Source organism: Saimiri boliviensis, chromosome 1 (genome assembly GCF_048565385.1).
Source record: "Saimiri boliviensis isolate mSaiBol1 chromosome 1, mSaiBol1.pri, whole genome shotgun sequence".
Taxonomy (NCBI): Eukaryota; Metazoa; Chordata; class Mammalia; order Primates; family Cebidae; genus Saimiri; species Saimiri boliviensis.
The window spans coordinates 73,118,504-73,137,577 of NC_133449.1; the positions used below are offsets into that span (position 1 = coordinate 73,118,504).

The 19,074-nt window shown below is 38.8% G+C and overlaps 1 protein-coding gene across 1 annotated transcript in view; it reads left to right on the plus strand.

Moving 5' to 3' along the window:
• The first annotated feature begins 380 nt into the window (after positions 1-380).
• The window catches only part of SERTAD2 (SERTA domain containing 2), a 124,728-nt gene continuing 106,034 nt past the window's right edge, over positions 381-19,074 (plus strand). Inside the window, exon 1 of the mRNA XM_010333537.3 lies at positions 381-1,096. The gene's annotated coding sequence lies outside the window, so the exon portion shown is untranslated. The remainder of the gene's footprint in view (positions 1,097-19,074) is intronic.

Below are 19,074 nucleotides of genomic sequence, written 5' to 3' on the forward strand. Positions count from 1 at the left end.
TGCTCGCGTCCATCACTCCCGTGAGGCGCTTTGATTGGCAGAAGGCGCACTTCTGGCGAAGAGGGACGAGTGACTCCGCCGGTCTCGGGCGCCTCCTCCTTTCCTCCACCCCGCACTTTAACGTCCACCCACCTCTCCCCACCCCCAACTCCACTGCCCCCGCCCCGCTCGCGGCAGTGTCCTTAGAAGACTCATTGGGCCAGGGGCGCAGCCAGCCACTTAACGAGCCGCGCCGCCATAGGTCGAGGTCCACGCCCGTCGGAACGGCGGGCCTCGCCATTGGGTCGCTCCGCTCCGCTCCTGCCCCTTCAGCGCCGCACCCTCCCGTCGCCGCCTCCCAACCCCTCTCTCCCTCTGCCCTCTTACCCCGCCCGTCCCCGCCGCATCTCCCCTGTCCAGCTGGGCGGGGACTGCTGTGCGACTCTGTAAAGTCTGTGAGTCACTGCAAAACCCATCAATCCAATTAAATGTCTTGAGCGAGCCGAGCAGGCGTTGCTGCCGCCAGCCGCCGCTCGCCCCGCCGCGGCCGCCCCTGCTCCGGCTTGCAGCGCCCCTCTGATCCATGGCTGTCTGTCTGTACTTGTTACGGTGTAACATCCTCCTCCTCCTCCTCCTTCTTCTCCTCCTCCTCCCCGGGAGCCGCTGCAACTTCCCCTCAGCCAGCCTCCTCCTCCGCTTGGGGACTGCAAAGGCATGGGATAGACCCAGAGCCACTTCCCTCTGTCTCCCCTCCAGCCCTCGCTCAATTTTCCTCCCTTTAAATTAAAGTCTGTCCCTCGCTCCTCGACGTTTTAGAGATTTATTGGTCGGTCTATTATTTCCCCTGACATTATTCTCCCTCCCTGGAGCAGGGCTTGTAGGGGCCGGTGGGTTTATTTTAGGGAAAGGACGCTCCATCACCTCACCCCTCCGTTTCTCCTCCTCCCTTTTCGGCTGTGACTTGATTTCCCCGCTCCTCTGCGCTCCCACCCCTCGAACTCACCGTCCTGCACTCGAGTGACGCACAGACACCCCCCGCCCACAGCCCAGACGTCCCCTCCCTCGCTGCCATCCCGACCCGTTTCGGAGCTGGACCGGGTGCCGACTTCGCAGAAGGGTGAGTGCTGTGCTGGGTTGGGTGGGGAGGATCTGGAAAAATGTGGTGACCGGTCCACTGTTGGGGAGGGCAGGGATCAGGCTGTGGGCTGGAGGTTCCCAGTCCGGCGTGGATTTAAGGTGGCGACTCCCTCCTTTCCTCCCTCCCTCGCTCCCGCTTCCCCCGCCCCTCAACTCCTTATTCACCAGCCTTGCTGTATTTCTAGGTATTGCCAGACTTCCACCATCGGGGCATTATAAAGCTTATAAAACATTTGGTAATGGCATGCTTTCTGTCTTTAGGATGCTTAGTGAGCAGTGATAGCCACCAATGTGATCTGATAGACTCTTATCACCTGCAAAAAGCGTAAAAGGGGCAATGAGTATATTTTCTTCTAATTCAAAGTTAAACTTTTATTCAGTAAAGGCAAAGCAAAAGGTATTTTTAATTCGAATGCGTGGCAATAGAGCAGCGATAGAGAGGGAAAGACAAATATTGTCTAATGGCATTGCTTAGTGTTTTCATTTGAAGATAGTTTTATGGGTTCCCTATTGAAAAAATATCAAGTCCTTATCAAAGGTTATGAAGTCTTTGAACCTGTTGGAGGAAAGCGAGGTTAGATGGAAATCCAGCTTGACCCTTCACCTTCAGCTCATCTCTGTTCCAGGGAGACATTACAACACAGAGTTTTAAATTTCTCAGTCGCTGGACACAGTGGAATATGTGAAGGATATGAAGAAATATGGATTGTTTCTCTTTTGATATCCATCTTTTGTGTATTTGATTGCTTGTTCAGCAATGGCATACTACAGAATTTTGTAAAATTTTAATTTGGTTTCTTGGTTGTCCACAGTTCCGAAGTACAAATACTTGTCCATATGTGCTTTCTGAGGATGTTGCCATATGCATCTTTTTTTTTTTAAAACAAAAGTAAAAATTATGAGAAATAGTTGCTCAGAATTGGCTTCTCAGGTTGCTTTTTAGAATTCAGCTGTTTTCAAATGGTATTACTCTTTTTGAATCAAGTTCTGGGCTAGTTGTCCACAAGATTCAAATTAGGCCAAACCAAACATGTTTTGAAATATTAAAGTACGGGAAAGGCCTCTTAGTAGTTCATTCTCTCCTTCTCTTTCAGAGTAACCAGAATAAGTTGTTACTAAATTTAATTTTAAAGAATAGACTGTTCCTGTACTGAAATCTGCAAAGTGGCTACAGAAACATTTCTTTTTAAAGAGCAGAAATGTGTTTATGATCAGCCGAAAGTAGTAAAGTTGAAAGTGACTTAAATGTAAATGCTGTCTTAAAGAAATGCTTGTTATAAGCCCCAAAACCTTCCAGAGTGTTTCAGGAAGACTTATACAAAGCCTTTTTGAATTGTTTAATAAATTTTATCATGTGACCTGTTTCATAAGATTGAATTATTGAAAGATCTCATAGCACAAGGGAGCCATCCTGCCAGAGTTTGAATCTTACCACCATCCCTCACTGTCTGTGTGACCTTGGGGACATTTCTAACCTGGCCTTTGTGGGTTTTGACCTGTGGATGGAAAGGATGACTTCTTAAGGAGTTGTTATAAGGTTGCAAGAGAGTACATGTTACAGTGCACTGCATGTTAGCTGCCCCATCATCACCAGTAGTCTCAGAGAGTTATCTCGTGTGGTGGCTAAGAGTAGGACCTCATGCTGGCTCGGGCTTATAATCCCAGCACTTTGGGAGGCTGAGGTGGGAGAATGGCTTGAGCTCAGGAGTTTGAGATCAACCGGGTCAAGATGGTAAGATCCAGTCTCTACGAAATCGTTTTAAAAACAAAAAAAGTGGGGCCTCCAGAACCAGATTTCGTAAGTTTAAGTCCTAGCTTTTCCTCATTATCTTTGTGACCTGGGCCAGGTCAGCCTAGATTCCTCATCTGTAAAATGGGAATAATAGCACCTGCTTCACAGGGTTATTGTGATTGCACAGAATGAGTTAATGGATGTAAAGATCTTGAGTAGTCTTTGGTGCATCTTTGCAAGTTTAACTCTTATGTGCCTTGTATATTTTGAAATATGAATGACTGTATTTTTTAAAAGATTTTTTTGTAAAGATAAAAATTATTGTTAATAAAATAAGCACAATTTTTATCAATATACCTGATGTTTTATGGGATTTATACTTTTATTCTAGAGTTTGTATGACCCTCTAAGAAATACAGCTACTGGGCCAGGCACAGTGGCTCATGTCTCTAATCCCAGAATTTAGGGAGGCTGAGGTGGGAGGATTGTTTGAGTCCAGGAATTTGAGACCAGCCTGGGCAACACAGCGAAACCCCGTCTCTACAAAGATGCAAAAATTAGCTGGATGTGGTAGCACATGATTGTAGTCCCAGCTATTGAGCCCTGGAGGTGGAGACTACAGTGAGCTGTGATTACGCCACTGCATGCACTCCAGCTTGGGTGACAGAGACCTGTTTCTTTTTTTTGAGACAGTCTCACTCTGTCACCCAGGCGGGAGTGCAGTGGCACAATCTTGGCTCACTGCAACCTCTGCCTGCAGAATTCAAGTGATTCTCCTGCCCCAGCCTCCCGAGTAGCTGGGATTACAGGTGCGTGCAACCATGCCCAGCTGATTTTTATGTTTTTAGTAGAGAGGAGGTTTCACCATGTTGGCAAGGCTGGTCTCGAACTCCTGACCTCAAGTGATACACCCGCCTCAGCCTCCCAAAGTGCTGGGATTACAGGCATGAGCCACCACACCTGGCAAGACCCTGTTTCAAAATAATAATAATAAGGTAAAGAAATTTAGCCAATCCCCTTTCATTTAAACTTGCATAATAGAATGTACATACCTCTATTGTAAGTGTAATACATATCACACATTTGCTGTTGTCTGTGACTTTCTCTCCTGTTAAACAGAAAACTCTTTGAGGGTAAGAATAGTATTTCATTTATAATTTAATCTCCAGTGCCCAGTACCTTGTATTTAAAGAAGCTTAATTAATGCCTGTGAAATTAATTAAAACTCTCATATTTATAGTAGTTGAGTGACATTATAAGTGCTATTGAAGAGAATGCTATTATTTGTATTATTGAATTGAATTTTCACTTTCTCAATTATTTTTGCAAATAGAGAATAAATGGGAGGAATTACAGTATAATTTACTTTTCATTATGGAACTTTTTTATTTTCAAGTTTAAACAGAAAATAGTCTGAAAAGTATTCTTCTCGTATCCTCCTTTGATACCTGACATGTCCAGTTTTTAATCATAAAGTCCTTTGACTCCCACACTTCTGTCATTAAGTTGGATGTTGTTAATAATTAATATGAATTATATGAATTAGATTTGGAATGTCTCAAAAATGATGATATGTTATTATCTGCTACAGATTAATAGTAATAAAGAGAATTTATCAGCCTAATCCTATGAAATTAAAATGGCACCATTTCCTTCAGGACCACATCCTTATTCTCTTTCCATTCAAGAGTGAAACTCCTTCTCTTGAGCAGTCTTAATAAATAATTAGCTATTGAAATAGCTGCACTAAATAGTGTGGCAGGAATCATAAAGGAAGTATATGTAATTGGTAAATAAAACACACTTTAAACTTCACCATATGCTTAATAGGTGTTATTCAATTGGGGAATATATTTTTTAAAATAAGCAAAGTTGATGGGACCTACCACCTGCCTCATTTATAGAATCATTCTATTTTACTTGTCAATAAAATCCAGTCTAATTACTGAGTCCTCTGAAGTTATAAAAAGCCAGAATTATGTTTCATTAGAGATCCTTGATAATAAAGTCTGAATACTAATCTACTCAGAATTGTTACAGTGTTCCATCACATTGTTAAAACTTTTCAAACACATACAAGGAATATCTATTACAATGTGGGTAATTTTGTGTATATAAATCTTTGTTTAACCAAATCATCAGTTACCCAGTTTTGTTGAAAATATTACATTTTCATTGGCTAAAACAATTAATTTAGAAAACTTGTCCTTTTTTTTTCTTTTATACATTAAAAGCAGCTAATCTAAAGTGAAACTTTAAAAATTAATAATTTATAAGCACTTAGAAACCATACTTTGGTGTCTGGTATACAAGTTTGAAAGTCTCTTTATTTTTCACTTGACACATTTTAGCATGACATTTATTCTGTAGTTCACACTTCTTTCAGCTTTCTTTTGTGTGTATGAGGATGTTTGGATATTTATTAGTATTTTACAGACATATACAATGTCTGCAGGTTTTGTTTAAAAATCAGTGTTTGCTTTGTATAATTACTTGGAAAGAAGAGCGAGTAGGGGTCGAAGTAACCTTTGAAGCTTGTGATTTCTATCCTTGTCTGCTTATATTAGGAATATGGATAACTACCTATATATTTTATTAGTAATTAAAAGGAGAAGAAAATAATATGTGCATTATCTTGTGGCCTAAACTCAGAATTAAGGTCCATGAAGTTCTGTGCTGAGTGATGCTACTGATTGGCATGTGACCTTGAGCATTACACTTAACCTCTACCGCTCTCCATGAGTCAAGGCAGTTACCCTCTGCTCACTCACAGAGGAAGTTGTAGGGGTCAGTTTTAAGTGCTTTTTGAAAGCATTTGAGAAGGACACAATGCAAGCAAATACAAAGTAAACATTCGCATTTAGAAATGAATATTTGTTCATCATTATTTAAAAGTTGTGACCTTTCAGATTTTTAATCTAAAGGGCATTTTTCCTTTTAATTTTATATGTGAAGAGACTTCTTACTTGTATCTTCACAAAAATGTACATATGATACCTTTTAAAGAAGCAAGGAACTGAATGGGGTTTTAAATGTTAACACTGAGTTGTTTTTTTTTTTTGAGACAGAGTTTCGCTCTCGTTACCCAGGCTGGAGTGCAATGGCGCGATCTAGGCTCACCGCAACCTCCGCCTCCTGGGTTCAGGCAATTCTCCTGCCTCAGCCTCCTGAGTAGCTGGGATTACAGGCACACACCACCATGCCCAGCTAATTTTTTGTATTTTTAGTAGACACGGGGTTTCACCATGTTGACTAGGATGGTCTCGATCTCTTGACCTCGTGATCCACCCGCCTCGGCCTCCCAAAGTGCTGGGATTACAGGCGTGAGCCACCGCGCCCGGCCCAACACTGAGGTTTTGGTACATCCTGAGTTATAGCAGATGTTTATATTTTTGAGAACAAACTTCAGGTATCTGAGAGGTAATACATTTTATTAAGTTAAAGTTTATAAAGCTTACACTTGCATTGCAGGAAAGCATGTTGAGACTTAGATTCCATTTAGCAGTCTATTCAAATAGAAAAATTAGTCATATTATTTACTTTTAAATTTCAAAAGAATTACCTGGCTATAGGACCCCTCTTGTTTTATTATTGTTTTTGAGAAGAATGGGATCCCTGGAAAGGACCCTTCTTTATACTCATTTACTTTTTTAACCTTGAATGAAGTAAAATATGCATAATTCAGAATATAGTGGCTTGGAGGATTTAATTTATTTCAGCTAATTTTGTATTTCAGAAAGCTAGGGAACACACGTGTGGAAAGGCTATGTTTTAAGAAACTTAGTGTTTTTTCCCCCCACTTGTCCCTAAGAATGAGTTATGAATTATTAAAATTTCAGTCAAAGACTTAGAGTTAGCATTATATACAGTTTTATGTCTCTCTGATTATTAGGAGAATTATCACAACCTCATATTACTACTCACTTTTTTTGTTTTTTGAGACGAAGTCTCACTCTGTTGCCCAGTTTGGAGTGCAGTGGCGCGATCTCGGCTCACTGCAACCTCTGCCTCCCGGGTTCAAGTGATTCTTGCCTCAGCCTCCCAAGTAGCTGGGATTACAGGCTCGTGCCACCATGCCCTGCTAATTTTTTGTATTTTTAGTAGAGATGGGGTTTCACTGTGTTCTCCAGGATGGTCTTGATCTGCTGACGTCATGATTCACCTGCCTTGGCCTCCCAAAGTGCTGGGATTACAGGCGTGAGCCACTGTGCCTAGCTCTGATGTTACTAACTTTTTAAAGTAGAAATGAAATTCTAGTGTACTCAGAATAACAACTATTAAAACAAGTAAGGCATGTAAAGAAATATTATTTATTCGAACTGACATAAAGAAGAGTGGATAATGATCCTCAAATGTGAGGTTTCTGAGCAGAAAGCAACTTCAAAAAACATATTGTCCTTACTGTTCAGTAGCCAACTGACTGAAACTTAGAATGATCAGTTTTCTTTTTGAATTTAGAGTTCACATTGATGTTTATAATGTGTTGTGTGTTGATATCTATAGCTCTTTGGTATTGAATATTTACCTTTAACATATTAAATGAAATGACCATACTAGTCTACCTTTTATTTAAATTTTATCTATTTTTCACAACTTTCTTTTTGTTCTTACGTTGTATTTCAGTTTTCTTAATATTTCCACATTCGTCTTTTTTTTTAATGCAACGTATTTTTTTAATTTTACTCTATCCTCTTTCTTCCTCCCAAGAATATAGGAATTCTTTTTCCTTGATCATAGCAGGTTTTTTCCGTTAGCTCCCTTTGCATTTGCCTCTATATAAGGTATGGAGGAGGGGTTATTTATTTATTTTAGTCTGCTTTATGAGACTAATGGAAAGACCTTCTCTACAGAACATTTGCTTTGCCTTGTTTCAGAAGATGAACTCTCTGATCATCTTATCTAGACAAACTTAAGGGACCATATCATAAACCTAAGACCAAGTTTTAGCTTGTGTGAGGTGGTAACAAGGCAAAACTGTAATATGTTTATTATTTACTGATTTTCTATTAATCTATTTTATTTGAAGGAGCCCACAGATTTTTTTCTATTCACATCATCCTGAAATGTCCAAGCTTATTTTTTTTTCCCCTCCATGTCTGGTGCCCTCGTGAGTTTTGGAGGTTGCTTCTGCCATGATCATCGCCACCTGACCACGAGGAGGGTGACTTGCCAGAGAACATCACATTAGCCGGGATGAGCAGCTCCTTTGTTTTGTTTTGTTTTGTTTTTTTGTTGTTAGCTCCTTAAAACCAGGCAGAACATCAGACCATGTCCACCTGTGAGATTTTCCAAGGTTCACCATTGTGGAATTATTAATGGTCCCTAGTGAAGTAACCATAAGCTTCATTATATTCCATGGTTTCAACTCAAATGAAATGTATCCCTTTGAGTTAACTTTAGTTTTGATTTTAAAAGTTCCTATCCAGAAAATCAAAGTATAAAAATAATTATGTATTTTTAAACGTAAAAGAGTTAGATAAAAATCCTATAAGTAAAAAAGTTTTTGTAAGGACCAAACTTCATTGATCTGGAGAAAATATTTAATAGTTTCTCAAAATATCTGATATTATTCAGACATCAGTAGTAAAAAAGCTGTAAATTTGATTAAGCAAAAATCAATCCTCCTTTTGATTTAAAAAGCAAAGTCTATTTTTACCTTTTATTTAAACAATTTGAGTATAAAATTAGATAAACTAAGTTTTGGAGTTGATTAAATAAGGATTTCCCAGAAATGATACTTTATAAAATGTGTGCCTCATGGAAGAAGTTTGATCTTTTTTATATAGATACATCCCATTTTTGGCTTCCGTTCATTTACTCATGCAGTTAGTTCAACAGATATTTATTGAGCACTTACTATGGGTCAGCTACTCTTGGTAAACACATATGACATAGTGGGGAAGAAGAGGGATGAATATGTCTGCCCTTATGGAAATTCCAAACTATTTTGGGAGTGTTTACAACTTGTTATCTATTATTTGGTGTAGTTATAATTAAGCATTATACAATAATGACCTGAAAAAAGTAAGGATTCTTTAAATGGATTTTATGCCTGCTGACTTGGTGTGAAAGAAACCCTAAATCTTAAAACAAAATTCCACTTAAGTGGACAATTTTTATTTGAATTTGAGTTGAAATATTAAAAAACAATAATGTCAGTAGTTTCCAACAGAAATCATGAATCATCCTCATTTCGGAACCCTGGAAAACCTTACAATAGACAGAGTCTGAAATTTCTCCTAGGTGTTCTTTACACTTTTAAATTGTTTTCTCCTATTACTTTGTTCTTTTTGTAACAGAGCCTGAGAAAAAGGATAACACTGAAAATTGCACAATGGAAATGGAGTCATCTCTGCTATATTGCACAATTAACAAGAAAATCTTAAGTTTTCTTTGTCTTAAGAAATTAGTATACATTAAGAACTAATTTTTTGTTTCTATGATTGTACTATGTAATTTCCTTAACAAACAAACAAGTAAAATCCTTAGGGTTTATTTCCACCTCGAATATTAAAGTAGATATACCTAAGTATCTATGCAGTACAAGTAACATTCATGCAGTATAATATATATTGATTCTCATTAATAGTTTTATTTTTATTCGTAAATGTTTAATATGTGTCCTAAGTGCTTGGGGGTATCAGAGCCTAATAATAATAAGTGTCATCTGCCTATAATGGTGTTCACAGTCTAGTTAGAGACAAAAGAACCCCACATGAAAATTAAATCATTTATATTAGGCAATATGTGATTTAGCTTAGTGGGAAGTCTAGTGTAGGCCACTATAGTAAGTCTAATCTTGCATCAAGTGCACTTACCATCTAGAAGAAGTTCTAGGTGGCCTTCTTGGGAATCCATTCTTCCTTTTAAGTCTGGGCAAAGATGGTTGGCAGGCTTTCTTTTTGTCCTTGGACACTTAAGGGTAGAATAGTCTCTGCACTAGCTGTTGTAGTGGCTCAGCAAGAGAGGGAGGAAGAGGGAATGGAGCACACATTCTACGCATTTATTACATTCACAAGCTATCACCTTTGGAAGCAAAAATTGCACCTGAGAATAGAATATATGGACACAGTATGGATATATTTTAGGTTCTTGAGAATAAAAATTATTCAAGACTGGGCACAGTAGCTCACGCATATAATCCTAGTGCTTTGGGAGGCTGAGTTGAGAAGATTGCTTGAGGCTAGGAGTACGAGACCAGCCTGGGCAACATAGTAAGATCCCTGTCTTCGCACACAAAAAAATGAGCTATAGGTGGTAGTGCACCTAGCTAGCTACTTGGGGGGCTGAGACAGAAGAACAGCTTGAACCCAAGCGGTTAAGGCTGCAGTGAGCTGTGACTGAGCCACTGTACTCAAGCCTAGGCAACAGAGTAAGACACTGTTTAAAAAAAAATTATTTCAAAGCTTTGTGAAGCTTGATACAACAATATGGGCCCTGTGGACAAGGGGAGTTCCCTGAAAATGGAAGGATCACTGGAAGGGGAGTTAAAACGTGGATTTGGAAGCTTTTGACAGTTACTAAAGACACTTCCTCGGTTTTCCCTAGAGTCCCTGCCTACAAGATGGGTGTCCTCCAGGCCCAATATGACAAATTTAAGAAGTTTGCATATATTGCTGTAATTTATAGATATAATCTTTCTAAATTGTTTTGCTTTGGAATTAGCTGAAGTTCCTGATGTATGTGTGTGCGTGTGTGTGTTTAAATTCTCAAATGTAATGTGTGACTGTGGCTTTTGTTTTCATTTTCTTGGATATTTGAAAATATTAAGCATCACTTTGTTTTTATAGTGCAGGTGTTTGTTTATTTGGAGCTAAATCTAAGACAGAATAATGCAATGTATGCTTGCCTCTTAGATTTAAATTAGGGGGAAAAGGCCAGGTACGATGGCTCATGGCTATAATTCCAACACTTTGGGAGGCTGAGGAGGACAGATCACCTGAGGTCAGGAATTCGAGACCAGCCTGACCAACATGGTGAAACCGCATCTCTACTAAAAGTACAAAAATTAGCTGGGTGTGCTGGCGGGCGCCTGTAATACCAACTACTCAGGAGGCTAAGGCAGGAGAATTGCTTGAATCCAGGAGTGGAGGTTGCAGTGAGCTGAGTTCATGCCACTGTACCCTAGCCTGGGAGACAGAGCAAAAAGCCTTCTCAAAAAATAAATAAATAAAATAAATAAATAAATAAATAAATAAATAAATAAATAAATTAAAATTAGGGGAAAAAAATCCCCAAAGCCTCAGTGTTTATTTTATCTGTAAACGTATTTGGACCCTTATGTGGATACTTTTTTTTTTTTTTTTAAAGATAATCTGTATGAAGAGTTTCTTTTCCTGAAAACTGTTTCTCCTAGAACCATCACTCAATCTATATGATTCAAAAAGCCACTAAAGGTAGTCATGTTAATTATCTAGACCAGGCATCCCCAAACTTTTTATACAGGGGGCCAGTTCACTGTCCCTCAGACGGTTGGAGGGCCACCACATACTGTGCTCCTCTAACTGACCACCAATGAAAGAGGTGCCCCTTCCTGAAGTGCGGTGGGGGGCCGGATAAATGGCCTCAGGCGGCCGCATGCAGCCCGCGGACCATAGTTTGGGGATGCCTGATCTAGAAAGTCGTGATGGTTTTGAGGGTGTATACATATGTCACAACTTACTAAATTGTACGTTTTAAATATGTGCATTTATTGTATATTAATAACACTTTTTAAAAAGCCACCCGGATTGTAAGGTATATTATCAAGATAAAATATCTGTTAAAGAATTATATTTTTTAAGTTTATTTATTTTTTATTTCTTTATTTATTTCATCCACCCTTTATTCACCTGTATCTCATATCCAGACACACATATTTCAAGTAAGAAAGACAAATAGAATTAAGGAGGCCTTTGTGCCTGTTGAAATTTAGGTATAGGACCTTAGAGAGCTTTTTACCATATGTAAGACTCACTAGAGTATCTTTAAGTAATTTGTACAAATTTGAATGTGGAGAATTGGAGTTGTGTATTCTTCAAGGAATCCTTTTCTTATAGTTTAACAGATTATGACTCATCTTTGGCAAGGAGTAAAGAGCATGATTTTAATGAGGCTCTTTCCTCCCCTTTTCTTTCTTTCTTTCTTTTTTTTTTTTAGAAAAGGTTAAATGGCTTAATGCTTTTTAAATATTTCTTTTTCTCCCCCGCATGTTATACATTAAATTTTGGCATGTTGGGCCATAGACTCTATGAATAGATTTGTTTAGGGAAGAACTAGGTTTGTTCCATTATTCTTGCTTCTGTGGTCTTGAGCACAGTACAGATACCTTAATATAAGTTTGTTAATTGGTGGTTTAATGTTAATTGAATATTCCTAATATTATACAGTATATATATCAGGTAAATTTCTGTATGTATAATACCAATTTTTTTTTTTTTTTTTTTGAGACAAGGTCTTGCTCTGTCACCCAGGCTGGAATGCAGTGGTATGATGACTGCCACTGTAGACTTAACCTCCCCGCCTCAAGAAATCCTCCCACCTCAGCCTCTTGAGTAGTTGGGACTACAGATATACACCATCACTCCTGAATAAGTTTTAATTATTATTATATTTTTTGAGATGTTTCGCTCTTGTTGCCCAGGCTGGAGTGCAATGGCACTATCTTGGCTCACTCCAACCTCCGCCTCCCAGGATCAAGTGATTCTCCTTCCTTGGCCTCCTGAGTAGCTGGGGTTACAGGCACCCACCACCACACCTGGCTAATTTTTTGTACTTTTAGTAGAGATAGGGTTTCACCATGTTGGCCAGGCTGGTCTTGAACTCCTGACCTTCAGGTTATCCACCCGCCTTGGCCTCCCAAAGTGCTGGGATTACAGGGGTAAGCCACTGTGCCCAGTCAATTTTTAATTTTTTTTGTAGAGATGGAATCTTACCATGTTGTTCCACCTGGTTTTGAATGCCTAGCCTGAAGCAATCCTCTTGCCTCAGCCTCTGAGAGTTCTGGGATTACAGATAAGAGCCATAGTACCAGGCTGAAGCTTCTTTATTGTTGGATTTAATGCGTATGTTAAATTTAGAACACTGGCAAATTTTCATGAATTAAAAAAAATAGTCTAGAAAAATGATCAGAGTTGTGTTTCTGGGGTTGGAACTATCAGGACATTAATGAGTGATCTGGAAGCTCTAGCTCTTTCTACAACACTGGTAGGACATAACTCAGAGAAGAGGCCCTGAGTTATTGCAATGCAGAGCCACACCGTGCTCTAGGATGCTATCTCCATACCATATTCCCCCATACCCAAGCTTCCTACTGTAGAACTTTTCAGACATGTAGAAAACCTAACAGAATAATTCAACACACACCCATATTCTCTCTACCCAGATTCGTTAGTTATTAACTTTTTGCTGTATTGGCTTTCTGAGCCTGTCCCTCTTTCTCTGTATGAATACTTTTTTCCTGTACCATGTAAACTTAAGTTTCAGGCATCACGAGTCCTTACCATTAAATGCTTCAGAATATATGTTCTGAGAATAAGAACATTTTCCTACATAACCACAATAGCATTATCACACCTAGGAAAATTGGTAATAACTTGGAATGCTTTTCAAAAATTCAGTTCATTAAAGGCATATGAATTTATATTCTACTAAAAATTAAATGCATGTAAAATGAGAAGTTTCATAGAATATAGAATTCTGGAAATTTCTGGTAAAGATACGTATTTCTTCTCTGTGTTTGCAAGTAAGGCCACTACTTCAAACATTTTTGTGAGGTAAACACATTTTCTGTGTTTGATAAGGTAAAATATTTCTAACTCTCCCATTGCATGATCATAGTCATGAGAAGAAAGAAACGTTCTCAAAGATCATGTCACAGTGTGGTTTAGAGGAAAAAGCTCAGTTTTGAGTCAGAAGGAGCAGTGTTGGTTCAAACAGTTGCTCTGTCTCTTCCCTGCAGGCGACCTTGCAGTGAAGTTCTTGTATCAGTTAAGATGCTTTTCGAAACTGCCCTCAAGCTCACTGGAATTGTCAGAAAATGTGTTTTCAGAAAAAAATCAGAGGCAGGGTAGGCTTCAGGGTTGGTCAGTTCTGTAGCTCAGGTTATGTGTCTTTCTGCTTCTTCTTGGCTCTTACTTTGTTTCAGCTGCTTCCTCCAGTTGGTTTATAGCCATACATTACCATGTTCAGAAGTCAGAAACCTCTCCACAGGGATGGACTGTCAGTTTTCCTGTCTGATTGGGCATCTCTGCTCACTTCTGGACCAGTAACTGTCTTCAGAGAGCATTCTGCCCTGGATGGCTTGGACTAACCTGTAACCCTGCCCCTAGAGCCAGGATGGGGTTCACTTAGGGAGAGGAAGGGAGGAATGAATGAATGTTGGGTATGTGTTTCTAAGACTCCATTTTCTTTGCTGTAAAATAGTAACAGTGATACCTACCACTATTCATATCACTTAATATCAAATAAGTAAAACAAGAAACACAAAGCTGATGTTTAATAAATGTTCATTCCTGGCTGGGTGCAGTAGCTCACGCTTGTAATCCCCACACTTTGGGAGGCTGAGGCGGGTGGATCATGAGGTCAGGAATTCAAGACCAGCCTGTCCAATATGGTGAAACCCCATTTCTACTAAAAAATACAAAAATTAGCTGGGTATGGTGGCGCACACCTATAGTCTCAGCTACTTGGGAGGTTGAGGCAGGAGAATCACTTGAATCCTGGAGGTGAAGGTTGTGGTGAGCTGAGATGGTGCCACTGCACTCCGGCCTGGGTGATAGAGTGAGACTCCATCTCAAAATAAAATAAAATAAAATAAAATAAAATAAAATAAAATAAATGTTAATTCCTATTCTTTCTTCTCTCCTTTCAATCTTATATAAAATCCCATTTTCCTTTGATGCTGCCACACTCCATACTAGTGAGCATTTGTAAGTGACTCTCCCTTGGCTGGTCTCCTACCTGATCTCTCACCTCACTATCTAGGGCATAGCATTTTATGTGAGCTTTGCAAATTGGTCAGACCTTCCATTAACCTATCTTGCCCATCTTTTTTTTTTTCTCATATATTTCTTTTAAATTTATTCCATAATATATACCAAGAAACATCTTCTGTATCTCAACTTCACTTGATATTTTTCCAAAGCCAAGGAAGGGAAATTGTTAACAATGTGGACAAGGCCAGGCATGGGAGCATGCACCTGCGGTCCCAGCTACTCTGGAGGCTCAGGCAGGAGGATAACATAGCAAGACCCCACATTTAAAAAATAACACTTTAAAAAACAGTGTGTTGTACATATTTGTCAAATGTGAAGAAAAATGTCTTCAGCTTTACTATTCATAAAAACAGAGTTGAAATAGAAAAGAAAACCATGATGACCCATGAAAAGGTCAGCAAACTAAAGTGCTGTTTGAAATATAGTATGTTGTTTGTCCAGGATAGACCAGGATAGGTCTTTGATATTTCAGGAAAATCTAGACTCACCACAGTAGTTTAGCTGCTCCAGTTTCACCAGAACTTCTTTTTTAAAAAAAAATTGTGTCTAAGCCGAGCATGGTGGCTCATGCCTGTAATCCCAGCACTTTGGGAGGCCAAGGCAGGCGGATCATGAGGTCAGGAGTTTGAGACCAGCCTGGCCAACATGGTGAAACCTCGTTTCTACTGAAAATACAAAAATTAGCCAGGTGTGGTGACGGGTGACAGTAGTCCCAGCTACTCGAGAGGCTAAGGCAGGAGAATTGCTTGAACCCGGGAGGTGGAGGTTGCAGTGAGCCGAGATCACGCCACTACACTCTAGCCTGGGTGACAGAGTAAGAGTCTGTTTAAAAAAAAAAAAAGTGTCTAATTTACCAATAAACCTTTTTTGGATTCTTTTGTCTTGAACCCTCTCATACCTACTGCAAGAGAGAGTCATCTTCCAAAGATGTGTTTTCCAATACTGCATGTCGGAACAATGGAGGGTCTTTGTTCAGGCATGCCCTCTTCAAAATAGAGAGAAAAGGATTGTCATATTTTTTCCCCAGGGGGATTTCTAAAGCACTTCTGAAACACCTGTAATGTCCTGCAAAATTGCCACAACCCAATTACATGGGATGTTTTTCCCTTTTGAATTTTCTTCCAAAATGACAGGATTACTCTTAAAGGAAAGTTGTTGATCCGTGTTGACCCCTGCTAAGTAGAACGTTTAACTCTGCCACCCTCCATGGTAAGAGTATAGAAGAAGGGTGGAAAGTCTGGTATCTTGCTTGACTTGGAAGATGCTGAACCCTGGCTTGTCCCTTTCTGTTACGTTTTTTTCCTCGGTGTCTTTAATTTTTAGATTTAGTGTTGAGGTATCTATTGATCTTTTAGGCTCTGTGAATACTGAAAATACTCAGATTTTGAATGGTTCCATCCATAATTCAGAGCTTCTGCTGGTATGAATCTTTTCAGCCAGAGAGATGTTTTTTAAAGGAACTCCTTAAGTATGTGTTGATGTTTCTTACATATCTCAAATTAGGTTCTGTTATTGTAATGCTGCACAATGAAAGCAAAACTCAGAGATAAATTATAATTTTATTAAAGAAGCCAGAGAAGGGACATTGTGGCTATAATTTTGGTTAAAAGTGCTGAGTTTTGAGAATAAAAAATTTGAAATTCATATTGCATTCCTTAAAGTGCTATTGGTTATTTTTAAGGAGGATGAAATATGATTATAACTTATGAAGCTTGGTTTCATTTGAGCACATTTTAAATGTTAGTGCCTTGCAGAAAGTTTTGTGGACAAGATTCCTTTCACTGTGTAAAAAATGCTTTTACTGTTTAGCCAAGGTTTGCTACTAATGGCTCAGAGACTGAAATGGAGTGAAATGGCTGTTGTCTCCCCTCTGATAGCTTGATTTTATTTTTATTTCTGCTACCCAGTGTTAAACAAAGAATGCCAAGATCAGGATCCAAAAGCTCAAACAAACTAACATTTAATTTCCCAACTAGAATAAGACCGGCCTTGCCGTGATGTGAAAGTCTTGTATGGGAAACATTTATTTGTGGCTGTGCAGTTGAGCGTAGTGATTGCTGGATCAGGGTATACTCTTGCCTCCAAACAATCAAGCAGGTAAAAACCAATTGAGACTAAGAAGTTGGACTGACTCAATTTCTCTTTTTTCTCTCTGTTGAGAAATGTTTTAACTATGTTTCTTGCTCCTACTTCTTGCTCTACCTGAGAGAATGGAACAAAAGCCTAGGTAACAGCAGGTTGGAAAGCAATGAAGAGTCCAGAGTGTATTATCTGCCACTTAATTACTGAGGGTATATGCTCCAATGATAGAGCAATCGCTTGAGCTTTGTCTTTGTGTTTGCTTCTTTCCTGATTCTGTCATTCCTGTGTACTGTCTCGGAGCTTCTCATGGGCAAGATCTACAACTTCAAGTTGTGTGCAATGGATTCTAAGGGCAAACTGCCGTAGTTTCAAGTCATTTATTGTTTTTGTTTTTCTTGAGGAATTCTTATCCTGATGGAAAACTGCAGCATGACCAGTGAAAAATTGTTGACCAGCTAAGGAAAATGTATTTACAATAGTTTTTAAAAACTATTTGGAAAAGAAATTATACTTGGAGAAAATTTGTCTGTACTTTGGCAAAGTCCCTAGACCTAAGCTTTACTGTGTACCAAGTCATGGATCCATCTTTCCTACCTTAGCATGAATCCTTGTGGTACAAAGACACTCTTGTCTTCTCAACACTGTTGTGTTCCACTACCACTAATTTCACATCATCACTAGTGTAGTGACTACTGAATGGTATAAGTACACTAGATTGACATGGGTCATGAATATTTGGTTTTATTGGCAGTACTTATGCATCTTAAGAACAGTATGATAAAAATGGAAACATTTTCTATGTGGGCTAATTTAGGATTATTAATAGAATTGTGAAGACATTTGACCACTCTTTTTTCTGTTTTGTTCTGATATGATGATTGGACAGGGAGTTGGACAAAGAAACATTGTGTAAAAGGGATCACTTTCATAGTGGAGGAGAGGTGCTTGGGTGCTTGTTGCTACTACTTTTTGTTTGTCTATGCAATCTACAAATCAGTTCGTATGGCCTCTGACAACTGTTCTGGTGAGCTAGCTTCGTGTATTTTGGAGAAATTGTGACTTTTATTATTGAATAATTATGTGAATAGGAGTTTTTTTTAAATGGATTTTCTGTTTTCTAATATAGAGGCCTTTTCTTTAAGATTATTTTGCTTCACTTTATGTTAGTTATTTGTACACTTTTTGATGTTGTTGGTATGAGAATTACTCTTTTAAATTGTTTTTCAATCCAAGTTGTTGACATTCCAGCTAGGAGTATCCCTACCTCTCGCCTTAGGACTGCAAAATGAGATGCACTTTGGAATACTTAAATCTTAACTTTTGAATGCTAGATATAGGTATCAGTTCAAACTAATTACATGATTATATGAAGAGGGAAAAAATAGGCATTTTTATGACTAGGAAAAAGTTGTTTCCAAAGAAAAGTTGTGTTTTGTTCAGTCAGTTACTGAAATGGAACTTTTATTAGGTTTGTCTTTGAGGCTAAAATGATTCAATGCTTACAGTCACCTATGAGCATTCGAGTAGTGAGTTCTTGGAACCGTTTGTGCTCCTGGAGAACAGTTTATATAGCAAATGTGTAGTAAGCAAGTGTATAATGACTTTCCTAGCTAGCACACCATCGAGCACATGATGTTTCAGTGTACTGGAGTGCACCAGGCAGTTAAGCCATGGGGTGTCAAGTGGAAGCTCAGGCACTTGGTCAACCCAGTTATGAATTTCTATTCTTCACATGTCCTCCTATTTTCTCTGTGTGCATTATAATTGCTTTGAGTGATCCTGTCAATTTGACAAACAGAAAAGGTAACAAAAGTAAAGTCCAAATAGTCAGTTTTAGAATTTTAAGTAAAAGTTGAATAGGGGCAGATATTAATAAGGGTTCCTATCAATTCAGTTTCTGTTAGTATTCCTCTTACTGATTGCCTTGACTGACAGATTGACTGCTTTACCTTATGTGAGGTTTTATTCTTTTAAAACTAGAGTTCATGAAGTTTGTACTGGCTCCAAATGTGTGAAGCTCCGCTGTATTCATTGCTTTGTTCAGTTGATAAAATTCCTGCTCATTTAAAGTATTCCTAACTCAGACTATTAACGCTCCTGCCTGCCACCTTTTTACTATCATTGTTTCACATCATTGACTTGTGTATTCAGGTGTCCTTTTTTTTTTTT